General features: G+C 45.4%; 1 protein-coding gene across 2 annotated transcripts in view; it reads right to left on the minus strand.

Annotated features, from left to right (window-relative positions):
• ARHGAP28 (Rho GTPase activating protein 28) overlaps positions 1–21,846 on the minus strand; it is a 320,532-nt gene that overhangs the window by 121,004 nt on the left and 177,682 nt on the right. The gene's annotated exons all lie outside the window — the stretch shown is intronic.

The raw sequence follows: 21,846 nt of genomic DNA on the forward strand, positions 1-21,846 counted from the left end.
CGTGGCAAGATCCGCCACTGCTGCCCGCTGTGTCCCTGTCCGCCTCCGCTGCCGTCCCCGTCCCGATCCCCGTCCCCGTCCGCCTCCTGAAGGGAACTAGACGCTATGCGTCTAGTTTCCCTTCCTGGAGAGTAACTTTGCTGAGCGGTGCGCGATGACGTCATCGCGCACCGCACAGCAAAAGTCCTCTCTACGAAGGGAACTAGACTCATAGCGTCTAGTTTCCCTTCGTGGAGAGGACCTTTTGCTGTGCGGTGCGCGATGACGTCATCGCGCACCGCTCAGCATTCAAGTGGCGCTTTTAATGTACAGGGGGCGTAATTGACCACGCCCCCTGTATTAGACCACGCCCCATTCCCTGCCCGGGGCGCAGAGCGCCCTTGAACCGGCCCTGGTTGATATATCTCATTGAAATTATTATTTTGTTAAATGTATCAACTGTATTAAATTCATACAACATAATAAGAGCCTATTTATCAAGGTTTTTTATGTTTTTTTACAGAACATTATTTAGAAACCGCGGTACCTGCATAATTTTATGAATTGTTGCTATGTACAGTACTAACAGCCTAATGCAGGAGACGTCACAGAAATCTCCTATAGCAGGCTCATTAGCGGTGCAGACTGCAGTCCCCATTGTTATCAATGGGGACTATGGGGGTAATTCCAAGTTGATCGCAGCAGGAAATTTTTTAGCAGTTGGGCAAAACCATGTGCACTGCAGGGGGGGCAGATATAACATTTGCAGAGAGAGTTAGATTTGGGTGGGTTATTTTGTTTCTGTGCAGGGTAAATACTGGCTGCTTTATTTTTACACTGCAATTTAGATTGCAGATTGAACTCACCACACCCAAATCTATCTCTCTCTGCACATGTTATATCTGCCTCCCCTGCAGTGCACATGGTTTTGCCCAACTGCTACCAAAGTTCCTGCTGCGATCAACTCAGAATTACCCCCTATGGTCTGACCCCTATTTACCAAACTACATAGCAGGAATAATCATGTAACAAATTATTATCCCCGCTGCCATATACATTTAAAAAAAATTGCAGCATTTCTACGATTTTTAGTAAATACTGTATGCCACTTAATCTGCGTGATTTTACCATTAGTTAACTGGACAATATATTTTTAGAATAAAGATATAAAGGCATCTGCCATGGAATGTGAAGGGTGTTATAGCAGTGAAAATTTACTGTGTGAATACATGCATTAAAAATCCAAGTCCCATCTAGAATTACACACTGGCTCCAGAAGGCATTGCTGACTTCACACTGTCTGAGTGATAAAAGAAAACACAGTCTGGACTTATAGTGTATGCACTATTATGGGTGCAGTGTGTGCGGTGCCCCTGAGTCCAGAGGGGGCCCACACTACACTCACTGCACCCATTTTTTTAATACGTCACCGGCGCTGTTAAAACCCAGTGAAAATGGCGCCATTTTGCCGGAGATCTGCGCTTGCGCAGTAGAGTCTGAGCCCTCTAGAGCTCAGATTCTACAGCGAGGGCTCAAACTCTACAGCACTCCTGCAGAGAGGAGGGGGTCCGTACGGAGGAGGCAGCACACAGGCCTCCTCCTCTCTTAAAGTTCCCTGAGTGTATGATATTTCCCAAAGTTTAGTATTGTGTGAACTGCATGTTTAAAACAACTTTCCTGTCATGACATTGGGATAACATATTTTGATTCAAGTGAGGAAGGATACAGCAGACCAGGGGTGGGACAGCAGGACAGTCCTAAAAAAATGGGACTGTCCTGTGAAAATCGGGACAGTTGGGAGATATGCAATACCATACAAGGAAGCGTTCGTCAAAACAGTGCAGCATCGGATCACCATCGTGACCATCAGAGCTTACTCAGACTGGCTCCCAGTTGTAGAACGGCCCTTGGTTGTTGTCCCTGCTCCAACCGCCAAATGCGGCATGTCAATCATGCTGCGGCTAAGGGAGGACATGAACAGATCCTGCGCATGCACAGTTCCCTAACCATCAAATTTGTATGTAAACCATCAAGTTTGTGTAAAAATCTGAAGCAGGCCCACAGTGTATGTCTATGTAGGCAGCTAAGATTGGCACAATAAGGGGACATTTTTATTTGTGTAAATACTGCACCTTCTCACACCAAAGTATCCACTTATCGCTCCATGTTTCACCCATTTCAATGGAATTGCCAGTTTTCTAATGTGAAAAGAGCAGGCTTTAGATGAGGCCAAAAGGTGAGCATAAAATAGCTATTTTCATATCAATCTGTGTGCAGTGCCTATTACCCAGTTGTTTGTGCTTCAGTAAACTGCTTAGAAATATTGTAGAACTATATCAGAAAAAGAAGAAAAAATATTCCAATTTGGGGCACTCATAGGACTGTTGTGCACATTTGATGTATACAATTAAAAATATTAATGCAGTAGAGCTCCCCAAAAAAGGAGAGTTATGGTAGACTTACCATGGTTAACTATCTTTCTGTGAGATACACTGTGTTCCACAGGGAAAACATCGGGTGATGTCCTAAGGTAGTTCCTCAAGGGAGGGAACGTGCCTTAGTGGGTAAAAGGAAGTATCCACCAGTTCAGACACAATTTTATTTAGGTCTTCCCCAAACAAGATGTCTTCCTTAAAAGGGAGTACCTCCAAGGTCTTTTTGGAGTCCAGGTCCACCTCCAAGACCTCAACCACAGAATACGGTTAGCCAGGACAGAAGTAGTCTTGGCGGCCAACACACCCGCCTCAGAGGACGCCTCTTGAATATAATAAGAGGCGGTGGTGATGTGATACAGGTATTGTCTGGCATTGTCATAAATATCCTCGGGCAGCTCTTCCTCTAATGCCTGTACCCATGCTTCAATACCTTTAGCAGCCCAGGAGGCAGCAATAATGGGTCTATGTACAGCACCTGTTAGGGAGTAAATAGATTTCAGGCATCCCTCCACGAGCTTATCTGTCGGTTCTTTCAGTGAAGTGACAGTGGTGACAGGCCCCCTGGATGTCACAGACAGGAGAGGCGCTCTCTGCGCTCTCCTCTCCTCCCGTCCCCTTCCGTCCCTCAGAGAAGAAGCCAGCAGCGGAGAGCATGGGGGGCGGGGGGCACTGTATCTGGCACTGGGGGCACTGAATCTGGCACTGTGGGGGCATTGTATCTGGCATTGCAGGGGGACATTGTATCTGGCACCGCAGGGGGGCACTGTATCTGACACTGGGGGGGGGGGCACTGTATATCTGGCACTGTGGGGGCACTGTATCTGGCACTGGGAGCACTGAATCTGGCACTGCAGGGGGGCATTGTATCTGGCACTGTGGGGGCACTGTATCTGGCCCTGCAGAGGGGCATTGTATCTGGCACTGTGGGGTCACTGTATCTGGCACTGCAGGGGGGCATTGTATCTGGCACTGTATCTGGCACTGTGGGGGCACTGTATCTGGCACTGTGGGCACTGAATCTGGCACTCTGGGGCATTGTATCTGGCACTGCAGAGGGGCACTGTATCTGGCACTGTGGGGGCACTGTATCTGGCAATAAAGGGGGGCATTGTATCTGGCACTGCAGGGGGGCACTGTATGGCATTGTATCTGGCACTGCTGGGGGGGATTATTTGTGTATCTGGCACTGCTGGGGGGCATTATATGTGTATATGGCACTACGCTGGGGGCAATACTTGTAGTTGTGAGGCCACACCCACTTTTGCATTAGGGGTAGCTCTTTCAGAGGTTTTATTTTTCAAAAGTAGCTCACACCCCAATTAAGGTTGGAGACCACTGGTCTAAACAAAGTGTTACATAAACGATACAAGGAATCATTCTAGTTGTCTACAATGTACTCCAGTAATTCATTCTTATATTATAACACTATGCTGTCCCAAAATAATTACTGAAACATCCATTTTTTGTACAGGTCACAGTAAAATTCTCACATTCATAGGTGTCCCATATGGGAGTACATAGGATGTACTCAGGTACTCAAGGTCTCTACAGATTGTAACTTACGGACTATGGGGTATATGCAATTCTGGCCGAATTGCGTCTTTTTTTCGTCCGTTTTAGGATTCGACTGTACTCGACAGCCGAAACCCTCCGCCCGGGACCATGAATTCGACATATGCAATACAAAACGCATTCGACACTCCCCTTGTCGAATAGCGGACCAATCGTCGAGTAGTGGGCGTCCTGGATTCGACTTCCCTCCGTTTTGAGCCCTTTAATAGGGCTTGTTTGCTGCATGCTCAGCAGCCATTTTGTGAACCTGCAGAGTGGAGGTGAGGTGCTGCAGAGCGAGCAAATTGGTGTTGTTTGCTGTGGTATCGTTTGGACACCCAGCAGGCTTTAATCCAGGACGGACAGGAGGATACCTGTTACCCCGGAGGAGAGTCGTTTTTGGAGTGATTTCTACATTTCTAGGTAAGTACCACATGTGGTCTGGCGTTGCATGTATGTGTTTGTGTAGTGGGGGTCGGGTGCCATGAGGTGTACATGTGGTGTTGCTTTGGGGTGTTTGGGGTATGTATATGTGTGTAGGTATGTGTATATAGCTCCTGCTTGTATTGCTGCATTTTTTGGAAGTTGTTTGTTTGGGGGTAGTTTTTCACGTTTTTTTTTCTTCCATAAGTGTTTTTTGGGTAATGATTTTGCATTGGTGTACCTCCAGCATGTGCAGGAATGCTTTTTGGCTTGTTTGGGGTGATTTTAGAGTGTGCCGGTATCCAACATGTGGTCGACATGTGATGTCGTTTGTTCCCAAAACATGTTTTTTTGCTCATATTTTAGCACTGGTGCATGCCTGCACATGCTGGAGGTACTTTTTGGCTTGTTTGGGCTGACTTTGACCGTGTCGGTTTCTGCCATGTGGCCGACAGGTTGTGTAGTTTGTTTCCAAAACATGTTTTTTGCTCCTAGTTTAGCACTGGTTGACCTCCAGCATGTGCAGGGATTCTTTTTGGCTTGTTTGGGGTGATTTTAGAGTGTGTCGGTATCCAACATGTGGTCGACATGTGATGTCGTTTGTTCCCAAAACATGTTTTTTTTGCTCATATTTTAGCACTGGTGCATGCCTGCACATGCTGGAGGTACTTTTTGGCTTGTTTGGGCTGACTTTGACCGTGTCGGTGTCTGCCATGTGGCCGACGTGGTGTAGTTTGTTTCCAAAGCAAGTTTTTTGCTCCTTTTGTTGCACTAGTTGACCACCAGCATGTGCAGGGATGCTTGTACGGGGGGTTTGGCTTGTTTGGCTGTGGTTTTTTTCTAATTTTCAATTTTTTTTGGTTGTTTGGTCCTGCTTGAGCACTGGGGTCCCAGCAGCATGAAGTGTGGTTGCATGTAATTTTGTAACGTGTGTTAAATTTGTAAAAATATTTTTTTTTTTCTTTTTACAACAGAGATGTCCAGGGACAAGCGGCCCCGATCCCCCCCTTCCCCCCACCCCTCAGAAGAACTTTCCCTGCACAGCAATGAGGAGTGGGAGCCGACCCAGGAGGAGGATACGACCGACCAGGCATGCAGTGACCAGCCGCGGTCGTCAAGGGACCAAAGTCAAAGAAAAAGCCTAGAAAGGTAAATACTGACAACACCTGCAGACACAATAGCATCCAACTTGACACACCCTAGTTTGCGCACTGCCATGCACACCTACAGGTATCTTTGCCCACTACCAGGGATACTGACACTCACAGGTACATACCGATCTTATTAAATGCATGTTTTTGTTTTTTAATCCCTAAAGGCAAGAAGCCAGCCAGAGGAGCAGTCGGAGGAGGAAGCCTCTGGTGAAGACGCAGGACCGAAGAAGCCGCGTGGACCCAGATACACTGAGGCGGAAAACTGTGCCCTAGTGGATGGCGTTGACAGGTCCTACGACGTTCTGTATGGACAGAGGGCACAGACCACAGCAGCTAAGACCAAGCGAAACATCTGGGATGCCATCGCGAGACAAGTCACTGCAGTATCTGGAAACCGCCGGAGCACCAGAAACTGCATGAAGCGGTACAGTGATTGCCGCAGACAGACCAAGAAGAAGATGGGGATTCAGCGCCGACATGAGACAGCTACGGGAGGTGGTCCGGCTCTCAATCTGAAGTGGCTACCCTGGGAGGACGTTATTAAAAGGCGCATGAACCCTGCCATGGTCCAAGGAGTTCGGGGAGGTGTGGACTCTAGCCGTCCTGCTGGCTTTCCCAAGGAGGAAGAACCGCCCAGAAGACGGAAGACGGCGGGAGACAAGCAGTCCAAAAGGAGGCCTGATGGTAAGAATACTTTCAGATGAGCTGCACTAATCTTTTTATTTTTTTTGTTTTTTTATTTGCTAATGTGTTTGTTCTTTTTCCCCAGACATGCCTGCCCAGAGGACATCACCTGCACGCAGGACATCGTCAGCGCGCAGACCATCACCTGCGCAGCAGGCATCGGCAGCAGCGTGCGGACCATCACCTGCGCAGCAAGAATCAGGAGCGCGCAGATCATCACCTGCGCGCCACACATTGTCAGCGCGCAGAAAGTCACCTGCGCGCCAGACATCGTCAGCACGCAGACCATCACCTGCGCGCCAGACATCAGCGCACAGAACGTCACCTGTGTGCCAGACACTGTCGGCGACCACACCACCAGCTGGGCGCCTAAGTACATCACCAGCTCGTCATCTCTCCAGGAGCTCTGGCACTGTGACCGAAGAGCCTCAACAAGACACTACCCTTGTGGACCCATCACCCGAACTGTTTGAGTCTACAGGGTTAACGGACGAGACTTTTCTTGGGTTTGAAGACAGCCGTGCAGAAGTATCCAGCCAGACCCTTGAAAAGTCTCCAGAATTGAGGACAAGTGAAGCTCCTGGAGCAGCGGCACCAGCGGATGGAGAAGGTTTGTATTTTTTTTTTGGGGGGGGGGGGATGGGAGGGGTGGGGGGGTCACCATTTTTGTATAGTTTATTAACTTTAATATTTTTTTTCTTTTGCAAACAGTGGTGCCACGGACCAGCAGCGGACTGGCGTCTGGGATTGGTCCCTTCTTCAGGCCGGATCTCCTACAGGATTCGTCGGACGACGAGGTGGAAGGGCAGCAGCCCGCTGTTTCTACATCCCTGTGTGAGTAAATATCGAATTGTGAGCCTTCAAACAAATGTGTGAATGTGTATACTAATTTCTAATTTTCTTTTCAGCTGCACAAATGCAATTGGTGGCAGACGTACAGGAAGGGCAGGATCCCTCAAATGTTCAGAGGGTACACACCCTGGCAGCAGAGATGACCGCCCGCCAGGATACCTACACGAATGTCGTTGAAACCAGACTGGACGCCATTGAGAAGATAATGGAGAAGATGGCAAACGGTCTGGTTGAAATGCAAAAGGCTCATGCCGACAGCACGGCAGAAACGCAAAGGACCAGACGAGAAGATCACAGGGAGACTATGGACATCCTTCACGTTCTGGCCACATCCATCAACCAGCTGGTGGAGAACAAATCATGCCTGGCACACAGCATTGACAACATGTCGGAGAGCCATCGACATTCCGCATCCAGCCAACAGATCATCGCAACCACACTGCAGATGATGTACGATAAGCTCCCAGAGCCAGCTCATCAACACGCTGGTGAAACACCACTTCCGCTATCACTAGCCACATGGACGCCTCCTTCCCTTCCTCCACCACCATCCTGGTATAGACGGTCACAGCTGTACCAAGGATATACAGAGATGTACCTCACCCACCAGATGCCTCCACCACCGGCCGCATCATCTACACCCGCACGGCCACCGAGGCCAAGTCAACACACTCCCCAGCCGCCCAGGGCATCGACACCCCATCAGGAGGAAGAAGAGGATCCGGACGGACAACCACCATAAGCCCGGTCGTATTGTTTTATTTACTCTTATGTTTTTCATGTATCCCTTTCTCCCCCTCCCATTAGTTTTTTTTTTTTCTTAATAATGTTATGTTTGTGTTGGGCTCCCCCACTCTCGACCGGATACTACCAAGGAGCTTTCTGTCAAGGCATACATGCGCGGGCATGTATGCGGGTACGTGTGGTAATGGATGAAAGCTCCTTGTGGCTACATGTATGATGGGCCAAAGAGCTATTCTGATACCACTTTTTTTTTTTTTTTACAAAAAAAATCCTTTTTGTATTGGTGTACAATAGGCTTTCACTGTTGTGTGAATTTACTATTCACTAGTTTTTATTTTTGGCTTATTCGTAGGATTGGGTGGAAAATTGAAGTGGACGGCGTAGTTTGTGTTGTGCGTACCAAGGTGAGTAAAGCCATGTTTCAATGTATATATTCAAGAAACTTTGGACCGCCTGCCCTTGTGGAACCACACAGCCCAGCAATGGGTCATGCTGGGCTGTGTGGTTCCACAAGTGCAGGCGTGTCAAAGTGCTGACCACTGACACCGCTATCCACTTTGGACCGCCTGCCCTTGTGGAACCACACAGCCCAGCAATGGGTCATGCTGGGCTGTGTGGTTCCACAAGTGCAGGCGTGTTAAAGTGCTGACCACTGACACCACTATTCCACTTTGGACCGCCTGCCCTTGTGGAACCACAAAGCCCAGCAATGGGTCATGCTGGGCTGTGTGGTTCCACAAGTGCAGGCGTGTCAAAGTGCTGACCACTGACACCACTATTCCACTTTGGACCGTCTGCCCTTGTGGAACCACACAGCCCAGAAATGGGTCATGCTGGGCTGTGTGGTTCCACAAATGTTCTTTGGAAAGGAATGAACATGACATCATTAGTGTCTTTACTTAATATGGATTTTTTTCCCACAGATATCTACACAAGAAAAGAATGTAAAGAAGAACAAACACTACTTTTTTTTGTTTTATTACATTTTATTTTTTATTCAAAAAGAAAATACAATTATATTTCTTCAATAAAATTTTACAATGAGAAGTTTTGTGTTTTTCTTTAAATTATTAGTAAATAAAATGTAATATATGAGATGCAGTGGTATTAGGTCGCCCATGGTACAGCAGGAGAACTGTCGTGTCCCTTTTCATCCATGATGATCCACGCCACTTGGGAAGGATACTCCGCAAGACCTGTGGAAGAGAATAGTATGAGGTTCCAGCTATTGGTAATAGTGTCACCCTTCTCTGGAAAAGACAAGGTACAAGCAACACTTTGACACAAGCAGGCTACAGCGGCCTTTCTCCAAAATGCAACCCTCCGGCACTTGAGAAACTACACATCCAAACATTCCCTGATGCAGCGTAAGCATTGCTGTCAGGGCATGATTGGATGTGCAGTTTTGCAAATGCTGGAGGGCTACACTTTGGACATGCCGGGGTGACTTGGACAGGAGGGAGTTTTGGGCAATACATCTCACCTGAGGGGGGTTGTCTGCTACATGGCGGAGGTTCAGGTCCACATCACAAGTAGGTCGCCCATGCCATGGTACATCAGAAGAACTGTCGTGTCTCTTCACATCCACGCCACTTGGGAAGGATACTCCGCAAGACCTGTGGAAGAGAATAGTATGAGGTTCCAGGTATTGGTAATATTGTCACCCTTCTATGGAAAAGACAGGGTACAAGCGACACTTTGACACAAGCAGTATACAGCGGCCTTTTTGTCCCAAATGCAACCCTCCTTCACTTGAGAAACTACACATCCAAGCATGCCTTGACACAGCGTAAGCATTGCTGTCAGGGCATGATTGGATGTGCAGTTTTGCAAAAGCGGGAGGGCTACACTTTGGACATGCCGGGGTGACTTGGACAGGAGGGAGTTTTGGGCAATACATCTCACCTGAGGGGGGTTGTCTGCTACATGGCGGAGGTTCAGGTCCACATCACATGTAGGTTGCCCATGGTAGAGTTGGATAAACGGGTCCAATATTTGCGGCAACCCAACAACAGGAGAAAACAGGGGGTAACAGGTCGTCAACAGGACGAAACTTGTAAAACAGTCCTGGGAAGGTGCGTCAACTGGACGTAAAACTCTGAACAACATAAATTAAGATTATTTTTTAGAATATTACAATCTCAGTTTACACGATAATACAAATGTTACAAGTATACTCACAAGCAGTGGAAAAAAAGCTTTGGAACAATGTCCGTCGGGAATCATCTCCTTCGTCCATACCCACCGGTAGAGCAGAAGAACGGTTCCCGCGTCGGAAAGCACTGCGACGAAGAGTCACCGGCAAACGGTTTGCGACACATATGTTGTGTAAAATACAACATGCATTTACCATGCCGCAAACCTTTGCCGGTGAATACAAAAGAGCACCACCGGAAGTGTCTAAACATCTAAACCGGCTTTTTAGTACACCGAAGGCACGCTCAATTATTTGCCTCAATGCTTTGTGTGTCTCTTGGTAACGTTTTTCTGCTCTACCAACAGGATTAGACAATGGGGTCAAGATCCACGATTTGTTGGGATAACCCGAATCGCCTATGGAAATGAAAAAAATGGTGGCTAATATAAAAATAAATAAATAAAATAATAAAAAAATAAAGTAAAAAAAAACCAATTAAAATAAATACCTAACAGCTAGCCACCCGGCATTTTTCCTGTTTCGAAATTCTCAAACAGCGATGACTGGCTTAGGATGAAGGAGTCGTGAGACGATCCATGAAATCCCACAAAAATATTCAAAAATTTCATGTTGGCATCACAGACCGCCTGTATATTCATGGAATGGAAATGTTTTCGGTTCCGAAAACATTCTTCCGAATTCCGTGGTGGTCTGATCTGCACGTGGGTACAGTCAATCGCGCCCAGAACATTGGGAAAATTGTATTTGGTAAAAAAGCCTAATTTGATCTCACGACATCCGCTGTCCGTATCTGGAAATGTGATGAACTGGATCGTCAATTTGCGGAAAGCCCTAATGACCTGGGTTATACAGCGCGACAGTGTCGACTGTGAAAAACCGCATGTTTGAGACAGTGTAGGCTGGAATGTGCTTGACGCCAAAAAATGTAACGTAGCCAGCAATTTCTGGAAACCGCTGACTGCGCGATTGGTCCGTGCCCGAGGTTCCAGGTCGGCCTCCAACAGAGCATACAGCGAATATATGTCGCGAGTTGATAAGCGATAATTGCGATACTGGCGTGGACGTGGAAATGAAACACGCACTACTGACTCACCCAATGCAGACATTTGCTGACTTTGATTCTGATGTTCACCAGCCCTTTCTTCCTCCATGCTTGCAGCCAGCATGAACATCACAATCTGGTCAGAAAAAGGCTCCATTATTGTAGTCAGTACAAAAATAGGATTGTGTTTTAAAACGCAGGGATTGTCCTAAAAAAACGATTCCACAAGGGAGCTGACTGTAATGGCTCCTCTCCCATGAGTCTCAAAAACGGGATTGAGGAGATAGGAGGGGCTTTGCAGAAGTGGGTAAAACTGTGGAATCATGGGTACATTTCCCTCAGCAGAGTGAAGAAAAAAATATTCTTTTAAAAAATCTATTAAATAATACTTGTGAGTCAAAAAAAGACAAACAAGTAGAATAATCCCTTCAAATCTAAATAGATATGCTATTAGCTATATGCTATTAGCAATACAAAAAGCAAAAAAAAAATACATTTTAAATTTTTTTTTTATTAGATCCCGCCAGCAAAGTGAGGCGGAAGGAAATTGACGAAATTGCTGTCGAAAAGCACTGTTGTCGAATCGACATTCTTCAATTGAATATACTTTTGTCGAAAAGCCGCATTTTGACCATTGCAGACATGTCGAATTTTGAAAATGTCGATTTGAAAAAAGTCGAATCTGAAACAAGGGCCGAAACTAGGATTTCTGTCACCCGGGGCAAGGCAATAATTTGGCGCCCCCCCCCCCAAAAAAAAAAAAATTAAATAAATAAAATCAATAAAAAAACAGTAGTACTGTACTGTACAGTGTGCTATTTCTTTTATAAGTCCGATGAGTGCCGCCTCGATCGCTATATCTACCTAAACTCTATGGAGGAGGGCACCAGGGCCCGCTGCTTGGTGATACTGTGAGTGCCGGGGAACACTGCAGCTATATATATATATATATATATATATATATATAGTCCTTGGGGTCCGGCACCCCTAAACAATAGTAGCAATGGCCCAGGTGCCCTCTGTACTAAATAGTATATTGTCAGGTGTCACATCATATAAGCCAATGTTACGAGGCCCGTAGCCCAAAGGGGCAAAGGAGAGGCTACGGGCTCCGGAACATTGCTTGTTTGATGTGACACCTGACAATACACTTGTAACACTTCAAAAGACCTGTCTGAGTGGCTAAATATTTATATATCTATATTTCTACATGTGTATAATATATATTTATATAAATAATATATACATTTATATATATATATATATATACATAAATAGACATATATATATATATATGTATATGCATATATATATATATATATATATACACATACAGTATATATACATATATATATATACACATACAGTATATATATAATATATATATATATATATATATATTATGTGTGATACTGGTTGCAAAAACATTTACATTTCTTGACAGAGCAGTAACAGTGTAAATTTATTAAGCTCCCCCCTCCTCCTACATCAGGGCTGTGTACTACTGCAGCCAGCCAGCCAGCCAGCCAGGCTTTTAGCCTATTAGCCCCGGCTCCCAGTGCTGATACTGTGCCAGGCAGCCGCAGCACGAACCTACTTTTTTGGTGCGCATGCAGGGTTTTCTACTGAAGACGGGGCCGCCAGACACTCGAGACTCCCGCCTCTGGCTCCGTCCTCTCTGTTGCCGGGTGAATGCGTGTGATGTCACGTGCGCGCGCAACATCATGACGTCACACACGCGATGTGCCGTGGTCCGCATCCCGGAAGCGCAGTGAGCCTCGTCTAGTGCTGCTGGCACCGTACAGCAGGTCACTTGCTGTCGGGGAGCCAGCGGAAGCGATCACTGCAGAAGAACTGGGCTCAATAGCGCCCCCTAGAGCACAGCACCCGGGGCACGTGACCCCCTAGCCCCCCCCCTAGTTTCGGCCCTGCTGAAACAGAAGGAATTTTGACGAAAAGTACTGTATTGCATTGACGAATCCAATTCGACATGGTTTTTTTGTCGAAAATGTCCAGTTTTTCGACTTTTGCGGCAATTCGACCGCAATTGCATATACCCCTATGTGATGGAGCAATAGATATTTATTCTCCAACTTTTTCAATGTTCTCCACTCTCATAATGTGTAAATATTTTTTGTGTATAATATATAACAGGTACCTTATGATTATGATAAATACTATCCACCTGTATATTGTGTATCAAATCTTATCAGATTGTATTATTCCGGCAGATTGTATATTGTCATTTAATGGAAATAGTACCTTTTACTGTGTACCTTATTGTTCCCAATATTCAACAAAATGGCCCTCATTCCGAGTTGTTCGCTCGCAAGGCGATTTTAGCAGTATTGCACACGCTAAGCCGCCGCCTACTGGGAGTGAATCTTAGCTTCTTAAAATTGCGAACGAAAGATTCGCAATATTGCGATTACACATCTCGTAGCAGTTTCAGAGTAGCTTCAGACTTACTCGGCATCTGCGATCAGTTCAGTGCTTATCGTTCCTGGTTTGACGTCACAAACACACCCAGCGTTCGCCCAGACACTCCTCCGTTTCTCCGGAAACGGTAGCGTTTTTTCCGGAAACGGTAGCGTTTTTTCCCACACGCCCATAAAACGGCCTGTTTCCGCCCAGTAACACCCATTTCCTGTCAATCACACTACGATCGCCTGAGCGAAGAAAAAGCCGTGAGTAAAAATCCAAACTTCATAGCAAATTTACTTGGCGCAGTCGCAGTGCGGACATTGCGCATGCGCACTAAGCGGAAAAACGCTGCGATGCGAAGAAATTTTCCGAGCGAACGACTCGGAATGACCTCCAATATGCAGTCACTGTATGCTCAGCAATCAATGCTTTATACTACAGTCAATTTTAATACTCTAAGAATCTATCTATCTATCTATCTATCTATCTATCTATCTATATATATATATATATATATATATATATATACACTGCTCAAAAAAATAAAGGGAACACTAAAATAACACATCCTAGATCTGAATGAATGAAATATTCTTATTAAATACTTTGTTCTTTACATAGTTGAACGTGCTGACAATAAAATCACACAAAAATTATCAATGAAATCAAATTTATTAACCCATGGAGATCTGGATTTGGAGTCACACTCAAAATTAAAGTGGAAAAACACACTACAGGCTGATCCAACTTTGATGTAATGTCCTTAAAACAAGTCAAAATGAGGCTCAGTAGTGTGTGGCCTCCACGTGCCTGTATGACCTCCCTACAACACCTGGACATGCTCCTGATGAGGTGGCGGATGGTCTCCTGAGGGATCTCCTCCCAGACCTGGACTAAAGCATCCGCCAACTCCTGGACAGTCTGTGGTGCAATGGAGCGAGACATGATGTCCCAGATGTGCTCAATTGGATTCAGGTCTAGGGAACGGGCGGGCCAGTCCATAGCATCAATGCCTTCGTCTTGCAGGAACTGCTGACACACTCCAACCACATGAGGTCTAGCATTGTCTTGCATTAGGAGGAACCCAGGGCCAACCGCACCAGCATATGGTCTCACAAGGGGTCTGAGGATCTCATCTCGGCACCTAATGGCAGTCAGGCTACCTCTGGCGAGCACATGGAGGGCTGTGCGGCCCCCCAAAGAAATGCCACCCCACACCATTACTGACCCACTGCCAAACCGGTCATGCTGGAGGATGTTGCAGGCAGCAGAACGTTCTCTTTGGCGTCTCCAGACTCTGTCACGTCTGTCACATGTGCTCAGTGAGAACCTGCTTTCATCTGTGAAGAGCACAGGGCACCAGAGGCGAATTTGCCAATCTTGGTGTTCTCTGGCAAATGCCAAACGTCTTGCACGGTGTTGGGCTGTAAGCACAACCCCCACCTGTGGACGTCGGGTCTTCATACCACCCTCATGGAGTCTGTTTCTGATCGTTTGAGTAGACACATGCACATTTGTGGCTGCTGGAGGTCATTTTGCAGGGCTCTGGCAGTGCTCCTCCTGTTCCTCCTTGCACAAAGGCGGAGGTAGCTGTCCTGCTGCTGGGTTGTTGCCCTCCTACGGCCTCCTCCACGTCTCCTGATGTACTGGCCTGTCTCCTGGTAGCGCCTCCATGCTCTGGACACTATGCTGACAGACACAGCAAACCTTCTTGCCACAGCTCGCATTGATGTGCCATCCTGGATGAGCTGCACTACCTGAGCCACTTGTGTGGGTTGTAGACTCCATCTCATGCTACCACTAGAGTGAAAGCACCGCCAGCTTTCAAAAGTGACCAAAACATCAGCCAGAAAGCATAGGAGCTGAGAAGTGGTCTGTGGTCACCACCTGCAGAACAACTCCTTTATTGGGGGTGTCTTGCTAATTGCCCATAATTTCCCCCTGTTGTCTATTCCATTTGCACAACAGCATGTGAAATTGATTGTCAATCAGTGTTGCTTCCTAAGTGGACAGTTTGATTTCACAGAAGTGTGATTGACTTTTGTATTGGAGTTACATTGTGTTGTTTAAGTGTTCCCTTTATTTTTTTGAGCAGTGTATATCTATATATATATATATATATATATATATATATCCACAGTTCATATTATTCTGGCATGGTGCAGTTACAATCCCCGCATCTCATGCTCCTACAGCATGTGGATATACACTGTGGGATCAGTCTTGATACTAGCCACCTTATAATCACAGCACAGGGATAACTTTTACCAGTTATTGGGATATATACTAAGCAGTGATAAAACTGGAGTAGTGAGGCAGTGAAGAAGTTGCCCATGGCAACCAATCAGCTGCTCTGTATACTTTTATTGTATACAAATTATAAATGTTACGTTAATGCTGATTGGCGGCCATGGGCGACTTCTCCACTGGCTCACGTCTCCAGTTTTATCACTGCTTAGTATATAACACTTAGGAAAATACTAATAACATTTTGAGATAACAATCTTGTCCTGTGGATATATGGAAATACGGCTTTGACTAGTATGATTGAATATGGCAAGACCTATCAATATTGAGGATAACCATTTATTCTGTACAAACAGTTAATTGGAAAATTAGACGTGAGACTAGTGTGTTTTTTTTTTTTTTCTTTGGTTTGATTTTCACGATTTCACTTTAACAACACTTTTTCACAATGCGTCACAAGCTTTTAATAAAAGTATTTTAAACAGATAATAATAAAGGTTATATTTAAAAATAAAACTTTTTGGGGGAGCTCTACTGCATTAATATTTTTAATTGTATAAAATGTGCACAATCAGTCCAAATTTGAATACTTTTTCTTCTTTTTCTGGTATATGACTACTATATTCCAGGGAGCACCTCCTCCAAGAAATACTTTGAAAGTGATAAGACATTTCTTAACAATTTATAATAATTGGTATGGGATAAGGCTGATTGAAATCAATTATTAAGAATTTTGTTCTGTGCGGACTACCCTTTAAAATATTGCAGAACCACATGTTCCAGCATGCACTGGCATGATAGTGCTTGTTGACCTACAAAAACCAGAGAATAAGTGCATAGGACTTTTTGAATTTGGCATGCCGCTGCAATAGGAGGTTTCCAGTGTGTACTGGGACTTACAGTTCTACAGTACAACAACAAAACTGGCATTTTAAATGATATCATCTATCCATCCTATACCATAACACAAAGAAAATATTTCTGTCATTGTAATAAAATGAGAAATTATTTTGTGTCTGTGAGAAAGCCCATAAACTCTGTTGCAAATGCTCGCTACGGCGACTCACTGCTGAATGACTGTTACTAGAATTGACCAGGACTTAGGACTTGCCTTAGCCACTACACAATCACAAGTGGCCATCATAGAACAGTGTTGCATTGTTTTATTTTCTCCCTTTGATTACAAACCTCCCGATCAAATTCTTATAAAAACACAATGGCATTCATTTACAACAGAACATAATAAACTGTTTATCTTGTTTGGCTGCACCCATGTGCCAACTTTTGTGCCATAGCATTTGGCGTCTCATCTCTGGAAAAGTCAGCTTTTGCAAGACCACATATTAATGCCTTGTGTACGCTACATTTATTTAGTTACAGGCATACAGTCAGGGTCGGACTGGCCCACAGGAGAACAGGGGAAACCACCGGTGGGCCCTGCTGCCTGTGGGCCCTCCTCCTCCCCTAGGAAACAAGTTCCAGACTATCCTAGTGCACTGGATTTATGCATTATACATATGTTACATTATACTTCACAATAATTTGGTTTATTAAATATTTACCAAGGGGCACAGAACATGTAATGGTTAGCCAAACATATGTGGTGGCTGGCCACGCCCCCACTGGAACCTGGCTACACCTTTAAGCATGGGTTCCTACAACAGCATTCCCACGGTGGGCCCTTCATGCCCCAGTCCAACACTGCATACAGTGAGGGAGTACCGTATATACTCGAGTATAAGCCGACTTTTTCAGCACTTTTGTTTGTGCTGAAAAAGCCCCTTCGGCTTAAACTCGAGTCAGCATTTAGGAGGGACACGGAGGGCACAGCGCGCGGCTATCCTGTGTCCCTCCTGCGTCTCCGGTGGTGGCGGCGTGTGTGTGTTAAAGGAAGTGCACGAACCGGCACTTCCTTTAACACACACACGCCGCTGCCGCCGGAGACGCAGGAGGGACACAGGAGAGCCGCCCGCTGTGCCCTCCGTGTCCCTCCTTCAGAAGACAGCGCGGGAGCGACGGAGGGTAAGTAACTGGCACTGTGGGGCATATCTGGCAGCATGAGGGCATACCTGGCACATCTGGCACTGTGGGGCATATCTGGCAGCATGAGGGCATATCTGGCACATCTGGCACTGTGGGGCATATCTGGAAGCACGAGGGCATATCTGGCACATCTGGCACTGTGGGGCATATCTGGCAGCATGAGGGCATATCTGGCACATCTGGCACTGTGGGGCATATCTGGAAGCATGAGGGCATATCTGGCACTGTGGGGCATATCTGGCAGCATGAGGGCATATCTGGCACATTTGGCACTGTGGGGGCATATCTGGCAGTATGAGGGCTGTGTACGGCTAGAGCTGCATTTCCCACCCTAGGCTTATACTCGAGTCAATAGTTTTCCCAGGTTTTTGTGGTAAAATGAGGTGCCTCGGCTTATATTCAGGTCGACTTATATACGGTAATTATGCCCAACATTTGTGCCACTCTGCATTATGCCCATTGTGTGAAGACGATGGCTAAAACTGCATAAATAAGCAGTTACAATGCACAGACGGTAATTTGTATTAATATTTACAAATAATCGGGGAAAGCCTGGTGAATCTATATACAGTGCCTTGCTAAAGTTTCACCCCCTTTGCATTTTTCATGTTTTGTTTCCTTACAACCTGGAATTAAAATGGATTGTATGAAGGTTTGCATAATTTCATTCACAAAACATGCCTACAACTTTGAAGATGGTTTTTTTTTTATTGTGAAAGAAACAACAAATAGGATAAAATAATAGAAAACTTCAGCGTGCATAACTATTCACCCCCCTAAAGTCAGTACTTTGTAGAGCCACCTTTTGCGGCAAATACAGCTGTAAGTCACTTTGGATAAGTCTCTATGAGCTTGCCACATCTTGCCAATGGGATTTTTGCCCATTCCTGAAGGCAAAACTGCTCCAGCTCCTTCATGTTGGATGGTTTCCGCTTGTGAACAGCAATCTTCAAGTCTGACCACAGATTCTCAATTGGATTGAGATCTGGGCTTAGACTAGGCCATTCTAACACATTTAAATGTTTCCCCTTAAACCACTCGAGTATTGCTTTAGCAGTATGCTTCGGGTCATTGTCTTGCTGGAAGGTGAACCTTCCTTCCCAGTCTCAAATCACAGGCAGACTAAAACGGGTTTTGCTCAAGAATATCCCTGTATTTAGCATCATCCATATTTCCCTCTGCTTGAAACTGTTTACGAGTCCCTGCTGCTGAAAAACATCCCCACAGCAAGATGCTGCCACAACCATGTTTCACTGTGGGGATGGTGTTCTTGGGGTGATGGGATGTGTTGGGTTTGCGCCAGACATAGCGTTTTTCTTGGTGGCCGAAAAGTTAAATTTTAGTCTCATCTGACCAGAGCACCTTCCTCCATACATTTGGGGAGTCATCTACATGCCTTTTGGCAAACTCAAAACATGCCTTCTTATTTTTAACACTAAGTAATGGCGTTTTTTTCTGGCCACTCTTCCATAAAGTCCAGCTCCACAGAGTGTATGGCTTATTGTGGTCACATGCACAGATAAACCAGTCTCTGCTGTGGAACTCTGCAGCTCCTTCAGTGTTACCTTTGGTCTCTGTGCTGCCTCTCTGATTAATGCACTCCTTGCCCGGTCTATGAGTGTTAGGGTCTCCTGCCCTGTGCTGCCACGTCGTCATGGCAACCGGGAGACAAGTGCTAGCGGAGTAACCTGAGCGCAGCTGATACTCCGGTTCGGGTCTTTTGCTGTGCAGTGGTTACAGGCTCTGTGCGCTGCAGGGGATCCGGTGCTGGTTTTTGTGCTCACAGTCTGTGAGGTCTGAGTGGGGCGTGGACAGCACCTGCTTTATAAGGCCTCTTCTCAGGTTAAGCAGATGCTGCTGAATCTTTGTTGGTTAGTCAGTTCCTGAAAGTTAGCCAGTACTGTGTAGCTTTGTATTTGTTGTTGCTTACTGCAAATAGGCCTGGGGATTTGGTACTACACTCTGCCAATCCAGACCTAGCAGTAAGACTGGAGTCAGTCGTTTAACCTGCTGGGGTTCTTTTGCTACTCTGTGAACTTAGCAGGTTTGCGGCTGTATTCTCAGACTGCCTGCCTAAATCCTGTCTCACTGTGCAAGGTGTTCAGGTATTCAGTTTAGTGGCAGTAAGCTGAACCTGTGCACTGCAAGTGAGGATTAGGATTGTGGAGACTCTCCTTGTGTCTATCATTCCATCTCTGACCAAGGAGTTTACTGCCACACCCGTTAGTAACCCTTTAGGGTTTTGCTGTTGCCCTTAGCAACAGCATTTCGGGTTCTCTACGTATTAAAACACAACATCTTGCTTTTTTCATCTGAGCATTCCTAATAATAGGGAGACACCCAGTTTCTTAGCCTCTGGGCTTCTCTGTTCACTTTGTGTTTATTTTGTTACCCTATCACCTTCTGTGTACGTAATGTCATATTCCCCAGTCTGTCTGTGAGTTCATTTGTTTTGCATCCCTATCTGTTCAGACACCAGTACATTCCTGCAGGCACTGGTGTGCATAACAGTTCAGACACCAGTACATTCCTGCAGGCACTGGTGTGCATAACAGTTCAGACACCAGTACATTCCTGCAGGCACTGGTGTGCATAACAATGAGTTTTGGTGACCGGCCCTCTCTTGGCAGGTACAGTATGTTGTGGTACCATGTTCTTTCCAATTGAAGATGATGGATTTGAAGGTGCTCTGGGGGATCATCAAAGATTTGGATATTTTTTTATAACCCAACCCTGACTTGTACTTCTCAACAACTGAGACTGTCCCTGACTTGTTTGGAGAGCTCCTTCGTCTTCATGGTGTGATGCCTCTTGCTTAGTGGTGTTGCAGCCTCTGAGGCCTCTCAGAAAAGGTGTGTTTATACTGACAGATCATGTGACACTTAGATTGCAAACAGGTGGACTTCATTTTACTAATTATGTGACTTCTGAAGCTAATTGGTTGCACCAGAACTTTTGAGGGGCTTCATAGCAAAGTAGGCGAAAACATATGCACATGCTAATTTTCAAATTTTTATTTATAAAAATCCTTTTTTTCTATAAGTTTTTCTCATTTCACTTCACCAACTTAGACTATTTTGTGCAGAGCCATCACATAAAATTCAGATAAAAAATAAATAAATTACAGGTTGTAATGTAACAAAATAGGTAAAAAGCCAAGGAGGTGTGAATACTTTAGCAAGGCACTGTATATATTATATTACATTACAATAAAACCAATAATATGACAGTCCTTATATACGGGATACGGTCATTAGGTGGACACCACTTAGGTCGACAGTCATTAGGTAGACCACTATTGGTCGACATGCCTTAGGTTGACAGGGTCACTAGGTCGACACAGTCATTAGGTCAACATGTACTAGGTCGGCAGTTCAAAAGGACGGCATGAGTTTTTCACATTTATTTTCAATTTGAATTTTTTGAATTTGTTCATACTTTACGTTCCACGTGGACTACAAATGGGAACAGTAACCTGTGCCGAGCACAGCCAGGCACCTTGCCCAATGCATGGAGAGCGAAGCGAGCCATGCAAGGGGACACAGTGCACTTATTGGGGTACCCCATCAGTTTATGAAGAAAACAACACCAAAAAAAGTTTTAAAAAATCATGTCGACCTTTTGACCTGTCGACCTAGTACGTGTCGACCTAATGACAATGCCGACCTAGTGACCCTGTCGACCTAATGAATGTCAACCAATAGTGGTCAACCTAATGACTGTCGACCTAAGTTGTGTCGACCCAACGACCCATACCCTTATATATACCTATACTCGTATTTAATTAAAACTCAGAAAAGAGTCACATATGAACATGTGCAAAGTATCCATTAAGCCAAAGTGAGGACAGAAGCAATACGGAACAAAACCAAAAACAAAACTAAAAAGAGTCCTAAAAAATATACACTGCACAGTCATCCAGTGGTTGTATAAGATACAACAGGAACAATATTGTAATGATGATAAATGCTGATTAGTATTCTAGCCTGATTCAAAGGTGGACACTGCAGTGACATCGGACACAAGCGGTTAATAGTCTGCTCATGAGTCAGAGCTGTACTGTGCATGCAGCGCGGACAGTGTAATGGTTGGCACCAGTGTTTAAAGTAG

Source organism: Pseudophryne corroboree, chromosome 5 (assembly GCF_028390025.1).
Source record: "Pseudophryne corroboree isolate aPseCor3 chromosome 5, aPseCor3.hap2, whole genome shotgun sequence".
Classification (NCBI taxonomy): Eukaryota; Metazoa; Chordata; class Amphibia; order Anura; family Myobatrachidae; genus Pseudophryne; species Pseudophryne corroboree.